The sequence below is a fragment of the Rhinatrema bivittatum genome, chromosome 3 (assembly GCF_901001135.1).
Source record: "Rhinatrema bivittatum chromosome 3, aRhiBiv1.1, whole genome shotgun sequence".
In the NCBI taxonomy this organism is placed as follows: Eukaryota; Metazoa; Chordata; class Amphibia; order Gymnophiona; family Rhinatrematidae; genus Rhinatrema; species Rhinatrema bivittatum.
This window is the reverse complement of record NC_042617.1, coordinates 391,051,584-391,067,345: the sequence shown is the minus strand read 5'-3', so window position 1 is coordinate 391,067,345 and position 15,762 is coordinate 391,051,584.

Below are 15,762 nucleotides of genomic sequence, written 5' to 3'. Positions count from 1 at the left end.
TGTTTTGAACAAATTGATTTGAATGGGAAAAGAAATACTTTTCTACTTATTTGGAATGTATACCTACAACCTCTATCCCCTCGGGCAAGAAGCCTGATTGTGAATGATTGCTAAGCTTCGAGTTGTTTTTGTTGTATAGTTGTTTTATTGTGATATAGGGTAAAGGGGGGGGGGGGGCGGTCAGCTGACTAGGGAGATTGATGATGTAGTGCATGGACATTTCTGGGTACAGTGGAAGAGTCAATCCTTGTACCCGTCATCTGTTGTACTATGGCTGTATATATTCACTTGTCCCATGTACTTCTGTTCTGAAATTAGTAAACATATTTAAACATAGAGGGGTAGGTTTTTAAAGTTTTGCGTGGGCGTAGATTTGTTCGCGCAACTCGGCACGAACAAATCTACGCCCGATTTTATAACATGCGCATGCTGCCGCGCGCATGTTATAAAATCCAAGGTCGGCGCGCGCAGGAGGGATGCACAATTGTGCAACCTGCGCGCGCCGAGCCGAGCAGCCTGCCTCCATTCCCTCCGAGGCCGCTTTGAAATCAGAGCGGCCTCGGAGGGAACTTTTTTTCCGGCCCCCCCTCACCTTCCCCTCCCTTCCCCTACCTAACCCACCCCCCAGCCCTAACTAAACCCCCCCTCCACCTTTGTTAAGAAAGTTACGCCTACCCAAGGCAGGCGTAACCTGCGCGCGCCGGCGGGCTGCTGGCGCGCAATTCCCCGGCCCAGGGGCTGGTTCGGAGGCCTCGCCCACGCCCCTGGAACGCCCCCGACACGCCCCCCAAGCAAAGCCCCGGGACTTACGCGCGTCCCGGGGCTTTGCGCGCGCCGGCGGCCTCTGCAACATAGGTGTTCCGGTGTGCAAGTCCCCTGCGCGCGTAAATCCGACTGGATTTACGCGCGCAGGGCTTTTAAAATCTGCCCCAGAATGTTAGGCAGAGAAAGCCAGTCTGAGTCCACTACACCTAATCATAGCCAAAACACCAAGAACCAAGCAGAATGATACTGAGGACGAGTCCACCCTGTCATTCCCCTTCTGTGTTGAATTTGTTCCATTCTGAAATTCTGTCACCTATGCTGCCAACTACATGCTAAGCCCTTAGGCTGGAAAGTTATTAGCTTGGCCAAAGTGTCTTTAAATACATTCCCCTTTTTTTCCAATGCAAATTCCTCTTTCTGTCTATTTTCTAATACCGCCTTATTGGCCATTCAAAACAGTGTACAGTAAAATTACATAGATAAAAATTATCCAACCTACCAACTTCTAAAAGCCTAACAGAATTCAAATTAAAACATTATTTTGCTGTTTAGCTAATAATTATACAGTAAAAAGACTAAAGACCTCCTGGAATATGCTGCTGTTTTTTTTTTTAATGTAACCAGAGTCAATATTCAGCAATATTCTGCCTTAATCAAATGTCTAGCTTGATAGTTTCAGATTACCTTCCTGTACTCCTCTGCCATCAAGAAAGAAAACAGAGGAGGAATATGAGAGGGAGTAGGGGGTTCAGAAGATTTCCCAAGATACGTTCCGCAAGCATTCTGTTCAGTTTTGCTAAATCTCTGCTGATAACACATTTTTCCTTGCCTGTAATGCTGATTTTTTTTTTTTTTATTTGCATAGTTAAGGAAAGGCTGTTTATTCAAGCTGCAAAATCTGATACATTTGGGATACTTCTAGGAACAGAAGCACTCTCTCTAATGGTCTCTAATGAGTCAAATCTTGATTATTTTGAACAGAATAGCACCAAAACACATTTGTGCTTTTTCAAAAAATATTGAAAAACTCACATCTATTGTTCCACCTGAAAGGAACAGCAGTGATTGTTGCAGGTTTGAACTTTAAAGATATGTGCCATTATTCCACATTTATCCTCAACTGGAGGGATCCCTGCATGAATCATGTGACATGAGAGCGTCCAGGAGTGCTGAGAAGCAGTGCTAGTAGTGATTGGTGGAGCAGTGGTTCTCAACCCAGTCCTGAGACACACCTAACCAATCAGGTTTTCAGGATATCCACCATGAATATGCATGCCCTAGATTTCCATGCACTGCCTCCAATTGTTTGCAAATCTAGCTCATTCATATTCATGGTGGATATCCTGTAAACCTGGCCTGTTTGTGGCTCTCAAGGACTGGAGCTGGCTGTCCCTGGGTTATGTGATTCAGAACTACAGTGTGTGTGCATGTGAGTGAGAGAGAGAAAGATTAGGCCTGACCATTTCTCTTCATGTCAGTGTAGCTGCCAAAAGAGTAATGACCTCTTGCACAATCTTATTTCCTCTGCCAGGTGGTAATAACATTTTTGTAATGATGAAGTAATTTCATATGTTTCCCACCTTATTCCCAACCAAGACAGGCTCACTCCTGGTTTGCCTCAGTTGCAGCAATGCACTCATATTCCTGTTTTTCCTTTTATTTAAAGAATCTTGCAGAAGTACCTATTCTTTGCCCATATTAGAGGACACCTCCAAGAATCCCAATAATTAAAAATCATTGTACATGTAAATAAGATGAGCAAACAGTGGTAGCCTATATAACTTTCATTATATCCACAAGTCTAACATTTTTGTTAAGTCTCTCATTATGCAAAATTAGGGGCCATGGGAAGGTCAGCTCCCTTCCTGCCCCATTCCAGTGAGCTGTGCCTCCCCACCCACTCTGCCCCCTGTTATACTCCAGCCAGCAACCTAGCCAACTATGGACTTACACCAAACCATTATACATATATAGTAGCTGATGAACCCAGACAGCTAATCATAAATGGTAACCACACCCATTCCCCATTTAGAGTATATTATTGAACAGTGTAACCGTATAATAATGGCACCCTATGGATAATTGAGAAACCACATATTTGTGCCTGACTGTAAACCGTTGTGATGGTGCTCTACTATACGACGGTATAGAAAAGTTTTAAATAAATAAATACATAAATAAATAAATAACCCAGGTTGTTACTTTTGCATGCTTTAAAGAACTTAGTTCAAGACCTACTCTAACAAGACCTACCTTGCTAGACAAATATGAGCGTCAGAGACGGTGTGCTTAGATTTCAGTAAGACCTTTGCCACGGTTTCATGTAGAAGACTTATTAGTAAACTTAGTGCCCTTAGATGGGCCCTAAGGTGTCTGACTGGTTGAGTGGGAGGTGATAAAGGATAGTGGTAAATGGAGTTCATTTAGAGGAGAGAGGTGTTGCTACTGCTGTGCTGCAGGGATCAGTCCTTGTACAGCTCTTTTCAGCATTTTTGTAAGCAATATTGCAGGCCTATTGGGAAACATTTGTCTTATTGCAGATGATACTAAAAATCTGCAATATGGTAGATACCCAGGAAGGTGTGGAAAACATGAGCATAGCTTGAGGAATGGGTTAGCGTCTGGCAACTAAGATATAATGCTAAAAAATTTAGAAGTCATGCATTTGGGCTGCAAAAAATCCAAGGGAGTGGTATAGTACAGGGACAAAATTCTTCTATGCAAGGGGAGCATCTGAAGGTGATCATATCTGATGATCTCAAGGTGGCCAAACAGATGGACCAGTATTATATTTGGATGCATAGGGAGAAGAATGGTTAGCAGAAAAAAAGGAGATATTTCCCTTGTGCAAGTCCTTGGTGAGGAAGTACTGCATACAATTCTGGAGACTGCACGTTCTAAACTGGATGTGTCAGTCCAGAAGTTGTTTACTAAAATGGTTAGAGGTCTTCATTGTACAGTGTTTGGGGAGAGATTTAAAAATCTAAACATGTATGCCTTAGCGGGAAGGCAGGACAGGAGAGATATGATAGAAATATTAAATATCTTCATGGTATCCATGCACATCAGACAGACCTCTTTCTGGAATGAGGGGTCATGGGATGAGGGTGAAAGAGGGTAGACTCAGAAGTAATCTAAAGACATATTTCTTTACAGAAAAGGTGGTGGATGCATGGGACAGCCTCCCAGTGAAGGTGTTGGAAACAAAGAATTCAAGAAAGCACAGGAGAAGCAGATGGGATCTCTGAAGGAGTGATAGGGATTGTAAGGTTGAGCAGGTGGTATGGCTGGGCAGTTTGTTACCTAAAAGGCAAAATAATCCAAGCCATTGCAAGGCTCAGAAAGAGTCAAGTGAAAAATGACCTGCCTATAATTTTCTTCAGGTGGCATAGAATGATTTTAGTCTGCTTTCAAGTCCTATGCAAGCATACATACATTACATAGACAAACCATTCATTCTTTATATATAGATTAGAACTGGAAATCAATAGTTTCCATGGGCCAAAACTAGGATTGACTCAGTTGGTACATTGAAGATCTCTCCCACTTGCCACATCACAGAGCTGCCAGTTCAGAGCAGTTATGAGTAATGCTTTGAGTCAGTCCTGTTTTCTTAATTTCCATTCTCTAAATGGCTGATGTTTAAATGTGGTGTTTATCATATGTATTAATAATGGACATTAATGAGATTCAAAAGACACAGGAATTAGTGCAAACCCTAATCTCCACAGGTACAAGTGCACCCATGCATGTAGAGGATATTACAGAATTGAAAGTACACCTCCCTGAGGGATAGTTTACTTTTTTGCATTAATGCATCTGTGAAGCAAGTTGCATGAGTACTTTTTCACTGTTCCAATAGGTAATGAGTTATTTTGCAAGTTTTACATCTTATTAGCTCATCAGCGTAGTTTTTTCATTAACACTGTTGCATACTAGTGTTGTTAATATCTACAAATGAGGGATGTGCACAGAAAAACATTTTGCCCTGTGCCAGCAGGAGATGACATTTGAATAAACGCAACTTCTGCTGCTGCCTACCCCACGCCACAGCAAAGCCTGTTCCTCGGCGGCCGAAGAGAGGAGAAGGATGCAGTGGTTGCCAGTGAACCCCATCCTGCTGGCGGCTGAAGAAGATGCCCAGGCCCTATGTATGTGGGTGACAGCCTGTGAGGTTGGGTAGTTGATGTGTCTGTCTGTGTGTGTGTGGAGGAGTGACAGCCTGTGTGGGTGGATGCCTATGGGTGGGTAGCTGAGAGCCTGTGTGTGAGGGTGAAGGTATATGTGTATGTGTGACTGCCTGTGTGAGTCTGGATGACTTCCTGGTGGATGGGTGAAAGCCTGGGTGTGTATTTTTGGGTGGATGACATCTGTGATTGTATGGGTGGCAGCTTGTGTGGTTGACTGCTTTTGTTTGTGTGTATGTGTGTAAGTGTGACTGTGTGGGTAGATGACTGCCTTGTGTGTGTGTGTGTGTGTGTGTAGATGACTACCTGGGTGGGTGAGTGAGAGCTTGGGTGCATGTTCATGGGTGACAGGCTGAATGGGTGTGAGTGTGTGAGAGGTTGCGAGCCTGTGTGGGGAGGGGTGGGTGGATGACAGCCTGTATGTGTGTGTAGGTTACTGCCTATGTGGGTGAAAGCTCTTGCATGTGTGTATGTGTGGGTGAGAGTCAGAGTGGGTGGGTGAGTTTGTTTGTGGAGGAGAGCCTGTGTGGGGGTGTATGTGTGCGAGGGAGTGAGTGAGAGCCTGTATGTGTGTGTGTGAGTGAGAGGATAAAGTGTATATAGTTCTCCATCCCCCAATTCACAATAATGTCAGAGAGCCTAGGAATGAAAACACCCCAGGTATGAAGAGAGGGAGATTATTTAAATCCTTATTAATTTCATAATTGGATGTAATTTGATATGTCTGCTGTTTTTAAATATTATATCGATTTCTTGGGAAATTTAATAAACATTTTTAATGAACTTTTAATTATTGGATGTTCTATTCATTCATTTTTAAATATTTATTCTTTTTATTAGTATGGTTTTACTTTTATGATTCATGTTTTATATTTCTTTATTTTGTTGTTTGTTGCTCTCTTATTTTTGCCTTTGGTAAGGATCTGTCTATGTTCAGTATGTGTGATTCAGGTGAGGGATTCTGCTAGTTTATGGTTTCTAGGGGGTCTATAGCGGTCCTTCTTATTCTGTTTTCAATAGCAGGTGTATTTGTCTTCTAGGGCCTGATGTAATGTTTGCAATGCTGCTCTTTCCTGAATAGGGCTGTTGCCGTTAGAGTCCTGGGAGTTAGTGGTGTGTTGAAATGTTAGATTTGTCTCTTGGGGTAAACTGTATTCTTGGGAGGCTGTGATAGCTTTTATTGGAGCTATGTAAGTATTATCCAAAAATACTGTATGTGAGTTACTGAGAAAATATAGGACCGTCTTTAGATGTAACATAGTAAATGATGGCAGAGAAAGACCAAAAAGGCTCATCTATTCTGCTCAGAAGTGATTTTATGTGCATCTACCCAAAGGAGATCAAATTCCCACTTGGACCCCACCTCTGTTCCCATTGTGTCCCCTTTAGGGTTGCAACTGCTGCTCTGTTCAGGTCACCCCATGCCTTCCGTATCACTGCTGGCTTGGGCTGCAACTGTCTCTCACTGAAGGTTGCTCAGTGCTTCAGTACCGTTCTCTTGCCACCACAGATCCTCTGTGTTTTTCCCACGACTTCATAAATGTTAGTATTAACGCTGCAGCCCCAACTCTTGTTTCACTTTTAAAATCCCAGAACACAAGAGTTGAAAGATTGGAATTAACTCCAACAACCTCAGCAATCTGTGTGATCTTATGCATGTTCTTTAACTCCACTGTGGTCCCGTATAAACTATACAATTTGATTGATTTGTTTCATTTAGGATAAAGCTGTATTTGCTAGTGGTGTTTTTTGTTATGTTACTTTTACTGTCTTCTGATGAGACTCATCATATCGGTTTAGTTTCTTATCCCATGCTTCAACACCAAAAACAAAGAGAAAAATAATTTTTCATATGAAAGTAGAACACAAGTCTTGGGGAATTCTTAACGTTTGAAGCACAAAGTAAATTCTGCTAGAGCTGATATTAATAATTCCATCACCCCAGGACAACTTAGTGCTGAAATGTGCGATTTGTGACATCATCTGAAACAATTCAATGAAAAATTCGCACCCACAAGAAGAGAGAGGCTTCCGAGTGACTGATGTTTTCAAAATTATTTTATAAGTTTAACAGTGATACAGCGTTTTCACATTATAGACAGTTTTGCTGAGACCAAAGTCCTTTCTAAATTATGGCTTTGCAGGAGATATGTCAAAATCAAAACTGCAAGGTTGTGATTTTCTCATATATTGTGATTTATAGTTTTCTGGAACTCAGCAGATCCTTTGCTGCCACCATGGCTGTTCAGGACTCTTATGCAGCACAGTGCAAGTCAGAGAGCATGGGTCTATAATATAAATTGGATGATAGAGCCTAATTGTGATTGAATGATTGATCTTATTGGCTCTCAAACACAATGGCAGTGCTGTATAAAATTATTTTCATGACTTTCTTTTTTTTGCTAGTTACTATATTCTCAGGGCAACAATGAATTTATGCTTTCACAAACTATGTGATTTTTGAGATCCTATTTACAGTGCTTCGCTGAATAAAATCTCCATAGCACATTTTCATTAAGGGCTTGATACACTACGAGGTCCATATTCAAAAGATTTATGCAGAAAAAAAATCTGCTTTTACCAACATAAATGTAGCCCTTTAAAAATATTTTTCATCCCATTTGTTTATATTTCCCACTCATTTCAATGGCCTGTGTCACCTCACTGCCTTGTCAGAGCCAAGGCAAGGAGACTAGCCAGAGGACAAATCACTATGCAAATCTATCTCATGCATATTCATTGTGAATATCCTGAAAACCTGGCCTGTTTGTGGTACATGAGGACTGGAGTTCACTCTCACTACACTATAGGCTAGTTAAAAAGATGGTGCATAGTGATTTGTCCTCTGGCTAGTCTCCTTGCCAACTTGTCTTGCCTTGGCTCTGACAATGCAGTGAGATGACACAGGCAAGAGCTGGTTGCTATAGTTACCAGGTTTTTTCCTCCACAGTACCCAGCCATAGACCTCAATGGGCCATTGAAATGAATGGGAAATGTAAACAAATGTGATAAAGAATATTTTTCGTTTTTGGGACCCCTCCATTTGTTTTGGGGGACAAGAAATTAAATAAATATGGGCACATTTGTTATGTTTTGCACATTTGTTACAAACAAATGTACATCTGTAAAATGCATTATTTTGCAAAATCAGAAAAACATACTGAGGAAAGTCACAGGGCAGTGGCTGCTATGCGAGAACACCCATGCATGCTGAGAAAACCTCTTTCTTTTTCTGAGCTGAAAGAGTGCTTTCCACCTTAACATCATTGGATGACATCACCCCACTTGTGGTGTTGATTATTGTTGTACTTGTCCATGGAGAAATACATTACCCTGCCTTCACTATGCCTCTAGCCTTGAACCCCCCCCCCCCCCCCCCCCATTTTGTCTGGGTTATTTTTATGTACAATTTTGTGCAGACAAAATTACCCAAACAGGGAATATTTTTAAAGGGCTACATTTATGTAAGTAAAAACATTTTTTTTTCTGCATAAATCTTTTGAATATGGACGTCAGAGTGTATCAAGCCCTTAATGAAAATCTGCTATGGAGATTTTATACAGTGAAGCACTGTAAAATAGTATCTCAAACACCCCATAGTTTGTGAATGTATACATTCATTGTTGCCCTGAGAATATAGTAACTAGCAAAAAAAAAAAAAAAGTAATGAAAATAATTTTATATTATTTATTTATTTATTTAGTAACTTTTATATACCGACGAACGTTGGGAACATCTCGTCGGTTTACATATAACAGAACTGAGCAACAGGCTTTACAATTTTTGCGTAATTAGATAATTAAATAAGGAACATTCAGAGCATACAAATAACAGATTAGATTATATAAGTAAAATTATAAAAGTGTGATACATGAAAGAGGTTATCTAAACGGGGGTGGGGGGGTGGGGGGAGGGGGAGATTCTGATATATAGGGGTGGGGAGGGGGAGATTCTGATATATAGGGGGGTATCCACAATTAAAGGAGGTATATATACACGTGATTGGGAACAAATTTTTTATATATAAGTTTTTTATATACAATATGTAGTCCTGATAAATTCACTTTATGGGGGGTGAGGGGGAAGAGGTAGTTTAGAGTAGAGGGAGGGGGTGAAAAGGAGGTGGAAAATAGGTGGGGGGAGAGGGAGGGGGAGAGGTTAGGAGTTGTAGGGGGTGGGGTTAGAGTGGTTGTGTGAATATAAGGGGTAGAAGTAATTGAGGAGCTAGGATTGGAGACCCAGGTCTCCAATATATACCACTGCCAGTGTGTTTGAGAGCCCATAAGATCAATCATTCAATCACAATTCAGTCACAATGGGTGGGGCTAGAACAGGGTCAAGGTGGGAATGGTAACATATACATAGGGATATATATATATTTTATTTTTTTTTAAATCCTTTCAGGCATGTACTTTATGTATTTGTTCATTCTTAGATTTTTAAAGCTGCCTTTCCTAGGGGATCGAAGTGAATGCATAACTTTTATCTCATGTACTTAGCACCTACAAAATATGGGGCAGATTTTAAAAGCCCTATGCGCGCTGGGCCTATTTTCAAAAGGCCCGGCAGCGCGCGTAAAGCCCCGGGACGCGCGTATGTCCCGGGGCCTTTCTGAATGGGCGGGATGGGGGCATGGCTGGGTGGTCCGGGGCGGTCCAGGAGGCGTGGCCAAGGACTCCAGCACAGCGGCCGGGGGGATCGCGCGCCTGCACAGCACTCAGCCGGTGCACGCAAATTACGCCTGCCTCTGGCAGGCATAACTTCTGAAATAAAGGTAGGGTTTTGTTTGGGTTTTTTCGGGCTGGAGGGGTGGGGGCAGGACAGGTAGGGGAAGGGAGGGGAAGGTGGGGGGGGGGGGGCAAGGAAAGTTCCCTCCGTTCGGCGGGGGAAACCCAGCTGGCCTCCCCGAGGGCTCGGCGCCCCTTGCGCGCACCAGCCCTGATTTTATAACATGCGCTCGGCTGTTATTTTCATTTATTTAAAACAAAATAAACAAAAAAATTAATTTAAAAAAATGTCAGGTATCTACTACCACAAAAAAAGCAAAAAGCACTCCTGGGCTCTTCCCCTTCAGCCCCTCCAGTCCCTAGTGCTGTATCTTCATGGGGCAGGGAAGAGCCCGAATTGCTCCTGCTGTGCCAGAACCAGAATTAACAAATGGTGCCAGAAGACCGAGGCTGGCACCGTTGTTAATTTCTTCCGTATAAAATAGCCCTGGTCCAGGCTCACCCAGGCTGTCATTACTTTGTACAGAGAAATTAACAATGGCACCGGCCTTTGTCTTTCGGTATCATTTGTAATTACAGCACTGGCAGGGCAGAGGTAACCAAGGATTGCTCGTGCTCTGCGAAGCTCTCCCATTGGTGTAGGAGGGGCTGTGAAGGGAGATCGTGTGGACGGGCCTGGAGCGTTGTATTTTCTTTTGGGCCGATGGCTGCTTTTATTTTATTTTTAAAATGAAACAAATGAAAAGAAAATGTAAATCATCTTTCTTTTGTTTCATTTAAAAAAAAACAAAAACAAATTGAAGTGAAATGGGAATTTCATTAGAAATTCCTGTTTTTGTTTCCAATAAAAGCACATCCCTAGTGGCCACCACTGTATTCTTAATATGTACAGCTACCTCCCGCCTCCAAAACCTCACTTTTCACCATTTTCATTACTGCTGAAGAGATTATGTCATGGGGTGACTACATCTAAATCCCAATTTCTACCACAGCAAGATTCAGAGATTGCAACAAATCCATGTTTCTCTACCTTAGCAACTTCCAGGTCAGTGACTTTTATTGTCAAGACTCCGAGCATTTGCTCACATGCCACTCCAAGATACTAAGCCATGCTCTCTCTCTGTGCTCTTAATTCTCCCTTATTTCAGCAGCTATTCCTCTTGCTTTGTCCACCTCCCCATTTCACGGCTTAACCTATCCATCCCAGCTGGAGTGGAGGAGCAGCCTTGTGGTTAGAGCAGCAGGTTACAAACAAGAGAAACCAGCATTCAAATCCCACTACTGCTCCTTGTAACCTTGGGCAAGTCACTATAGCCCCAGGTACCAACTTAGATTATGAGCCCTCCAGGGATAAGAAAAATACCTACAGTACCTGAATGCAATCCCTTCTGAAGCAGAATATAAATAAATACTGAATTTGCTTATAGGGGAGATCAGTTTGTGCCTTTATCTATGCTTAATTTAAATACTGGTCTAAGCAGGATTTGAAATAATGACTAAACACTTTAGTACTTTCCCTGGATGGATGCAAATGATCCTTTCTGTATAAATCCTTTTCTTCGCAGGTGCATGCCCAGTCATCACTATACCTACAACTTCCTTCCCTGCACCAGCCTTTCAACCATGAAATGGTTTCTTCATGAGGACAGTTCCATTGACTCCTCTGTTGTAGTTACAGTAGGTAGCACTTCTGAGAAGGTCACTGATTTGGTTATGTGTCCAACTCGTTGAATTGCTTTTGATTCTTTACTAGCTCCTCATTTGCCAGGTTGTTTGCACTTAGGTGAACAGTAATACCTAATTCATCCCCCTTTTGCATTTTTCTAGCTATTCTGTGGACTCTCTGCCCATCCCTGCAACCTGAGAAACCTGGAAAGCAAATAATATTCCTCTCATCATGGTTATTTCCCAAGTCCATACTCTATGGAGTTCTCTATTTGCATTTGCTTATTTCTCCAATTAGTACCTCTACCTTATTTTCCTCTTCTTTTCTTTTTCTTTGATAATTAGAATGTTCTTAAATGATTATAAAAGCAAGAAAACAACAATCCAAATGAGAAAAAATATACAATTAAAGTATTACAATATTTCACTCACATTTTGTAGGGGAAAACAAGAGGCAAGTTAATCAATTAAATGTACAGAAAAGCCATTGCAGCCTATCCACAGCAGTAACATATCTGCACCAAAATCTTTTCATTCCCAGGATGATTGGCAACAGTCAATCCTGGTGGCCTCCTGCCAAACATTTGCACACAGGTAGCAGATGCATGATCGGCGTTGGGCTCCTGTGCTGGGATAGGGTGTCCTTTGTAGCTGCACCCATGATTGGGTAGTCAACTTTACAGCTTCTGTTCACTGTGACTGAGGGGAGGGAATAGAAAAGTTGCCCCAAAATAGGCTTTTTTATTTCTTCTGGATGGGAAATTGTGCCCAGTGGAATAATCACTTTTAGCCACATTGCAGAAAAGCGTTCCCAGGGGTTTGTTTAAGGTAGGATCAGAAAATAAAAGCGTAGTTTGCTTTGTCAAGTGTACATGCATTATATTCTATAGAAAACCTTTCTGCAAATGCAAATGTCCACGGGAACTTTGTATCTGCAGCAAGGTTCAGAATGAAAATATGCGCACAGTTTCTCATTGAAAATTGGTGCAAAGTCTGCAAGTAAAAACCACCCATTGATTTTTATCCCAAAATGGACAGTCTGCCCCCTTTCGGACACTTTCCTGATGTTAAACTGCTGATTCCTACCCCTCCAACAAATGAGGAATGTCAGCACCAGAGGCTAGAGAAGATGCAATGCCTCACTGTGAGTGACTAAGGATTGCATTGTATTTTTAGCCTTCAGACAACTCTTAGATGTTTTCTATACATGGAATGTGGGTTCCTGAAACCAACCTGCCTTCAGCTAAGAGAAGACAAGCCATGGCATGCATGAGCTCCATTATGGCATATGTGACTGTTTACTACAATTGATACAGACAGTTCGCAGCAGTATCTTTTTACATCACCTAACAAAGTTAGACACAGAAACTGTCTAACTTTTGGAGAGTGAATTAAAATGGTTCAGCTGTAAGTCTTATTTTTATTTATTTATGAGGTCAATATTCAAAGCAAGTTCAGTGCTAATTAGCTGCATAATGGGCTTATACGGCTAAGTAGCAGCCGCTGAATATACGCCCATGTTCAGCAGCAGCAGTCGCTTAGCCATATAAGTCCCTTATATGGCCAAAAAGTTGCCTATATAAGTTGTGAGCAGGCTGTGGGAGGACTGGGACAGAGCGAGTTAGCCGTACAACTTAAGCTGCTAAATGCCGATATTCAGACTTAGCCACATAAGTTGTACGGGTAATTTAGAAGTGCCATAGAGAGGTCTTACCTTAGCCAGTTAGACTTATCCAGCTAAGCGCTTAGTTATACGCGTATATTCAGCGGCATAGCCGCTGAATATACATTGTAACTTAGCTGGATAAGTTCTAACTGGCTAAGTTACTTAACCAGCCAGTTTTGAATATTGACTCCTGATACTTATTAAATGCCTTTCCCAAAGACTGAAGGTGATGTACAGCCATAGAAAAACATAAAAATATATATTTATATGTATACACACACACACACATCAAATTAGCATACCTAAGACCCCGTCCATATTGTCATTCCAATTTAACAAGTCCCCTACAGCATCGGCTTCCACCATCCGCAAACAGCACTCGGAACTGCAGTGCTCAGAGCTCCAACGACACTCGCTCTGTGCTAGCTGGCTGTTGCCCTTTACACATCATGCCTTCTGCATTATTTTAACATGCCGCGTGAGTCCCCATTAGGGGTGCAAGTTTTCACACTGTGACTGTAAATGCTGACAATATAATTTCCATGCCAGTAGGCTGTCCAATTAAAGACTAGGCCAGACTACTCCCCTAGGGAATTTGTGACTTGTTTCTGGGTAGCGAAACTCTTCCTTAATTGTTTTGTGCTATTACAGGCAGCTATAAAAAGAAAATTAAAACTCCATTGCTCTTCCACTGATTATTATTCTCTAAGCCTATTATACTTCACAAACTAGTAGAAGCCAAAAGATAACAAACAGATCAGAGCTTTAACTATCTGCTCTCCTTGCGCAGGTTAATGCTGTGGCATTAGTACACACAAGTGCATTATTTATTAAGCTATTCATGTTAAATAAAAGTACAGTGAAGAAATGTTTAATTACTTTGAAAAGCAAAATAAGGCTAAACATAGGATACACTTACTGTTGTAGATCACATCTACTGAACTGCAATTAATTTCAGCTTATTTATGCTAGAAGATGGAATATATAGAATACGTTATAAATGTTATTTCGGCCCATAAAATAATTTTAAAAAACTTTAACAACTCAACAATATTAGGAATCAGACAGCACCCCAGCAGCAGAATGGGGGCTCTCTAATCTTTTTCACCAAGTGCTGCATGCATGAATATCTACTTACTGGTGTGACGTATGTATTCATCTGATACAGCAAGCTACTTACTGGCTCTCAGAAAAGAAGTCACATCTCTGGAGACCAGAGTGACAGACCAGGAGCTGCTGAGGCAGACAGAGAGGTATATCGAGGAGACCTTCAGGGACATAGACTGGAGGTTTACTGACTGCTCCTGTGCTACTTGGGAGGTGCAAGGTCACCTGGAAGGGAAGCATCACGGTGAGGCAGAAAGTAATCCTATATGGGCTGATGCAGTGTGGTGTGCTCAACTGAGCGCACCGTTAGCCCCCGTTTGGCCACACATTTTCCACGGGCTATTTTTGCCCCTTGTACAGTAAGGAGTAATAGCACAGCCAAACCCCCCAAAACTAATAGCACCTGCAACATGCAAATGCATGTTGATGAGACTATTAGTTAGTACCATGCGATCCATAAAGTAAAGTGTGCAAATTTCCTTTGTTTATCCTGATCATAAAGTCATTGATACAGTGGTCTGGTTCAAGTGGACTAACGTGGCACGCAAACTACTTTATCCAATCATTTACTATTTTATTATATTACTATAGCACAATCAAATCTGATGTAATCACTGGAGGGAGGACATCAAATAAAACTTCTGCAATAGCCTTTAACTTTGAAAAGAGAAACTACAATATAATGAGGAAATTATAAAAAAAAAAAAAACTAAACGGTAGTTGCAAAGGTTAAAAGTTTGCATGAGGTGTGATCATTGTTTAAACAAACTAACTTGAAACACAGATAAAATGTATTTCATGTATTAAAAAAGGTCAAAGGAAGACTAAATGACTGCCAGCATGATTAAATGATGAGGGAAAGCAACAAAGCCAAAAGAACATTTCAGAAAATGGAAAGAAGATACAAATTAGGAAAATAGGAATACTTATAAGCACTGGCAAATTAGATTCAAAATACTAATAAAATAGGCCAAGAAAGAATATGAAAAGAAGCTTGCCTTAGAGGCAAATGGAAAATGTAATAGAACAAAATGCAAAAACTAGAGTGTGACAAATCACCAGGACTGGATGGTATTCACTCCAGCATTCTGAAAGAACTAAAATATGAAACTGCATTTAACATAGCCACAGTCTGAAGACTAGAGGGTGCCTACTGTATTACCAATGCTAAAAAGCATTCCAGGTTTGATCTAGGAAACTATATTCTGGTAAATATGACATTGGTATAATAAAAGAGAGAAGCCAAAATATAACTCTACAAAAAATACCAGATCACTAACAATAAAAGGGTCATGCTCAGTTAAAATAATATTGTAAAAACGTAGAGAAAATTCAAATTTGTTTCATATTCTAATAGAATTTTATATCTAATATAATAGCAATACATACTATACATTATAATTTTAAACTCCCATTCATTCATTTACCATCTAAACTTTCAAAAAACATAAATTCATAAAAAATAAATCATATAGACAATTCACCCTCACAACATTCTTAAAAATAAGCTTGAAACCTCAACATTGTGTCTCTGTTATGCTCCGTGGCCACAGATGGCTGCGGCCCCCATTGCTCACCTCCCTTTTCACAACTTTGTCTCTGTTGGGCGAACTCGTGGCTTCGGCCAGCTACCACCGGCCTTCTG